The following is a 5609-nucleotide window of genomic DNA, read 5'->3' on the forward strand; positions in this document are numbered from 1 at the left end:
ATCTACTATTTCGTTTCAGACTATAATCTTACATAGCTTCTATGAACGAAATATATTGAATATGAATAATCATTATGATAATATTTTTGAAGTGCAATTGATTGATTTTTCTCACTTCAGTCTTCTCTATTAATGTAAGTATCTATTTTGTATAACTTTTGTACAATCTCCTTGAATGTGTGTACTTAATCTCTTTATTTAAACGTTTTTGTTGTTATTTTTTGTGCAAAATTGGTTGTAATTGTAGGAACATAACTGCGTGAAACTATTTTTTACCATCTAAACAGAACTGTATGCATATCATAATATGAATTATCAAATATAAAAGAATATCATACTCTTGATGCTTAAATTCCACGTTATATAATCGAGTAATATGAAATATACAAAAATAGAGATAATACACTACAACAAAATGTGGAGTTTTTACGCACTTGTATTTCAACGCAAAACAAACTGTCGCAAATAAGCGTGAAATCTTTAGACGCTTATTTTTCTACGCTTAAAAGAGTTGATAAATACACTATCTTAAAATGTCGAAAACCCAAAATCTTTTGATTTTCAAAAGCGGGAATTACACCGCCCAAACTAAAATCCTAGCTGCATATTTTTCTCTCATGCTTTCTCTTTCCTTGCATCTCTTCCCTTCAATCACTAAAGAAGCACTAGGTCTTAAAATTTTGCTTCAATTTTTGCAGATCAAACTCTTCTCACTTGAATCTTAACTTTATTTTGTTAATTTTATTTGATTGTTTAATTTTTCTAGGGTTGTCTGAAAATAGAGGCACCTCAAGTACAAGAATTTTCAGTTCACATCATTCAACCGCCGCCACCGTCACCATACTCACTGCCAACATTACCATCGTCGCCGCCATTGTATTACCACCTTTCAGGTGACACGACTAATTAGTTGGTTCAATTTCTCTTCTTTATCTCCTCTTTAAAACTCAGTTTTTGAGTTAATTATTCCTTCTAACAAGAAGCACTTAGAATTGGATCCTATGATTGTTGGAAGAAATTTTCTGATCAAAGTTAATGCAAACATTGGAAATTCTGCTGTTGTTAGTTCAAATGAAGAGGAAGTCCACAAACTTCAATAGGCAACTATGTGGGGCGCCGATACAATCATGGATTTGTCAACAGGTCGACATATTCATGAAACCCATGAGTGGATCTTACGCAACTTTACTGTACCAGTTGAAATAGTCCCTATTTATCAGGCAATCGAAGAGGTGAATGGGATTACTGAGGATCTCACCTGGGAAATTTTTAGGAAAACCTTGATTGAACAAGCAGAGCAAGGTGTGGATTATTTCTCCAAACCTGATTTTTTTTCATTTTTATATTTGTTTTAGTGAATTTATGTCTATTTTTTGATTATGATTCAGTATAATATTTTTAAAATTGATTACTTTGCTTCATGTTAGCAATTTCTCTGAATTTTCAATCATAGTTGATTTAGGTTTTACTGGAAAAATTAATCATTCTTTTAGACTTAGTGATGACGTATAGAAATAGAAATTGGCTTGGTGTGATATGAACAAAACAAATTAATCATTCTTTTATTAAAAAAATTAATTATTCTTGGAAAAATTTGTCTGAATTTTCAATCATACTTGATTTAAGTGACACGACTAATTTAGGTTCTAAAGAACTTGATTTTTTTTTCCTATGTTCTTCCAACTGCATTTGGTTTGGAATTTAGGTTGTTTGACTGTATTTATTTAGATTTAGATTTGGGTTATTTATCACTTGAATTTAGGGGTCTTTGGCTACTGATTCAAAGTCACTTGAAATAGAACCCAAAACAGTAAGCTTTGGAGCAGATTTAGACTTAGTGATGAAGTATAGAAATAGAAAACCCAAAAAAGGGAAGAGAGAAAAGGCAGAGAGTTGAGAACCTGCTTTAAGAATCAATGGTGGGCGCCCATGGGTCTACATGTAATAAACCACACACAATAACTCCTATTCTTCTATCTCTTGTTTTTCTACACTGCCAGTCTACAGTTTTAAATGAAGTTGAATTTGGTAAAGTCTCTTATCTTAAGAAATGACGATGAAGGAATTGAAGGGAAAAATGAAGTTGGTTTGGTGTGATATGAACAAAACAAATGTAACAAGATGGTAGTGTTATCCGATTTGGTGTGAAGGCATATTAATCTGCTCTTCCCTCCCCTTCCCCTTTCTTTCTTACTTAATATGTTATCCATACATATTCTTTGTGTGATAATTAATAAAAGGAAAAATATTAAGTTTGCAGCTGAGTAACAACTAGCAAGTAATTAACAGTTTATAATGCTTGTTAATTACTGTGTCAGCTGTAACTTTGCAAGCTGTAGAAAACAAATTCAAGATTGAAGTGTTGATGAAGATAAAAAATCTTACTCGCACTTTTGAAGTTTTACTCCATAATTACAAGTTAACAGTCACTGAGTATTACATTTAGATTTTCTTCCTAATTGCAAAATTACTATGAATGTAATTTAGATGTCAATGATAAAATTAATATTTTAGCATTTCTCATAATAAAATCCATGTCTTGCAAGTCTCTCTTTGACCTAGTTAAATGTAATTTCTTTTTTTGGTGAAAGAGTTATTTATTTTTATTGTCTGTTGATTAGATTTCTAAGTTTTTACTCAGGTCTTTCATATCTGTGATTGTTGTTCAGAACCGTTAAGTAGATTAGTCCACTTGGAGCATAAAATTGGAAATGTATTGATGATCATTACAAGAAAAGGATCATTAAAACAGTTTGGGCATGCATTAAACATTCTTTATTATTATAATTTAATATGAATATTCTCACCATATGCTTATTTGACAAAGGAGATTTTCACCATATATATAGGACAAATTTGTGTTACCTGATACGAAAGAGATTCGTCGAATGGTATTGTCACATACAAATATGAAGTGGAAGCATTACAAGTGGGAGCTTCAAAGGGACTATTATCAACCTAATGTAACAAAGGAAAAGATTATTGAGAATATGCCTAAAAATGTGATAAAAGAGCAGTGGATTAGCTTGGTTTCTTACTGGGCCTCAGAAAAGTTCAAGGTATTTGTACATAGTGTATTATAATAAATTTAACATAAATTTAAGTTTTATATTTAACAAGTTAGAAACTAATAATTTAATATTGACAGAAATTATTAACATTGGGAAAAAGAGCTCAAGAAATGCATAATCATGTACATATTACATGGTCAAAAAGTTGCTCAATGGAAAACTGAATTTGTAAGTATGACTACAACTATTGTTAATGCTTATAATGAGACAATTGCATTTGCTTGTTTTTGATGTTGCTAGATTACTTAAATCTTATATATGATGCTTATATCTGTGATAAGTTTATTTCTATGTGATAATCCTTTGCTTTTATATAGGTTAAGTTTAATCAAAGAGAACCTAGTGGGTTAGAAATGTGGAATCGTACACACACTACAAAGAGTGGTGGTTATGTAGAGGGTACATACACTCAAGAATTCATGGTATATTAGAGTATCAAATTGAAAACATTTATAATTATGATAACTGTAATGGCATATTTCATATATACTTTTGTATTGTTATAGGACATTGCTAAAAGTAAGGTTGATGAACGTTTATGTGATTCGAAACAACCTCGTGAGGTGATTGAGATAGAAGTTTTTAATGAGATGATGTATCAAGAAGACAAACGTAATTAGTGTGTTGTTGGTTATGGTCATGGGTTTACTATATCTCATGTGTTTGGTATTGAAGCTCAATTACGAAAGAGCAAGATGGGTGATTGTGGTGGTACTTTAAGTGATGTTATGAGGCGTAAATCCTACCTATTGTTTGTTGAGAGAAAAAATGATCAGGTTATGAGAAAAAATGATGAGGTTATTTCCCAACCACAAAAAGAAATGATGAGGTTACTTTCTAACTTCTGAAAAAAAAAAGAAGTTGAAGAACTAAGATCTCAAAATGAAAAAATTCTCACTCAACTTGATCATTTATCTTCATTCTTAGATCAGTTACAACAAAATCAAAGGACAAGTAAGAATCATTATTATTTTTATCATCCATTGAATCTTTTTCATATTACTTTTTAGTACTTATGGTAGAAGTGTAATTACAAGTTTTTTCATGTTATCTTTTGCTTGTAGTTGGATGAAGTAGACTCTTCATTCTTTTAGTTTTGCTAAAGTTGTGCATTTTTTTTTGATTTGTTGTAGATTTTTTCTGTTAATGTTCATATTATGACCAAGAAATCATCTTTTGTGAAGGTCTTGACGCTAAAGTGGAAATTGCAACATAATGAAAACAATTTGCAGGCCTTTTACTTTTGACAAACTTTACGCTTTATAGATCTTGCACTCTTTAACATTGACGAATGTATGAGTTTATGTGAATATTAAAATTAGGCATTTTTGTTGGTTGGACTTTTCTGACCAAGCTACAAAAACTTAAGGTCAAAGCTCCATCAACGAATGTATGTGCGTATATGAATATCGAATTCTAATACTTTTGTGGATATGATGATTTGGTATGATGTTTGTTGGTAATTATGTATGTTTGATGAATTTTATATAGTATGGAAAAGGCTAATATATATTAGGGTGATGATAAGTTGTCAAAAGTAAATACATTTTCAATAAGGGTGTTCAAAACCCGATACCGGGTCGACCCGGATCCGGAAATTCGGGTATCCGCTTTTTCGGGTACCTAAAAATGTGACCCGGTTCCGACTCAGTTTTGTTGATTTTCTAAAAATTGTGTTTTTTTTTTCTTATTTCTTTTAACATTTTTTTTATATAAACTTCAAATTCTAACCATCAATTACTAATCAGTCTAGAATTCTATTTCTAAAGTTGACGTACAATAAATGAAAAAAAGAGCTTGGTGTTTGGTGATCGAAACTTATAGACGTATAATTGAATGAAAAAGTGATGTATTTGATAAATAATTTAGAAAATTCAATATTTATTTTTTTTAAAAAAAATCATGTATTCGATAAACATAATCACGATAATATATACTTACATATTCTATGAATTAATATTTTTACATATTCTATAATAATAAATCTGTGCATTGTACGGGTTTTTATACAAGTAATAAGATAAAACTAAGTAAAGCAATATCTTTACTAACTAGTTATTACTTTGATGATCCTAGTTAAATTCTAATTATCAAGGATAATTTTAGTAAATTTACAATCTAATTGCCAATACCACATTAAGAATAAGTCAAATTCTTGAGCTAATCATTGGATGAGATATTTTATGAAACATGCTATCAATCTAATAATTACTTAAAACACTTATTTTGAAATACGCTGTTTGAAATTGTAACAGACTCAAAATTCTTAATCATAATCTTCCGATTAATTATTCCGAATTTTCAATTCAAATCCCTAATCATTTGGTTATCTATTTCAAACCATCTTTAATTTCTAAACCTTTTCCGATTTTGTAATTTCTTTCAAATATTAAACTTTAAAAAAATATTATTTTGTTTAAAATCGTTTTATAAGCACTAAAATATTATTTTATTATTTTATAGTACGAAAAGTAAAATTTTATTATTTTATTCACGGTTTTGTAAAACGTTATGTTTTAACTTTCTTCCTTAAACTAA

The 5609-nt window shown here is 29.5% G+C and overlaps 1 long non-coding RNA gene across 6 annotated transcripts; it reads left to right on the top strand.

The window, feature by feature from the left end:
• The first annotated feature begins 367 nt into the window (after positions 1 to 367).
• On the top strand, positions 368 to 4909 carry LOC130827538 (uncharacterized). Of its 6 annotated transcripts, XR_009047208.1 has the most exons (5): positions 368 to 1302; positions 2850 to 3059; positions 3149 to 3239; positions 3389 to 3493; positions 3578 to 4908. It is a non-coding gene; the product is annotated as an uncharacterized LOC130827538 (long non-coding RNA). The 6 variants fall into 6 exon arrangements; XR_009047207.1 differs by having other exon boundaries at positions 3149 to 3493; positions 3578 to 4909; XR_009047210.1 differs by having other exon boundaries at positions 370 to 1302; positions 3389 to 4908.
• Positions 4910 to 5609: the final 700 nt, after the last annotated feature.

The sequence above is a fragment of the Amaranthus tricolor genome, chromosome 11 (genome assembly GCF_026212465.1).
Source record: "Amaranthus tricolor cultivar Red isolate AtriRed21 chromosome 11, ASM2621246v1, whole genome shotgun sequence".
NCBI lineage: Eukaryota > Viridiplantae > Streptophyta > Magnoliopsida > Caryophyllales > Amaranthaceae > Amaranthus > Amaranthus tricolor.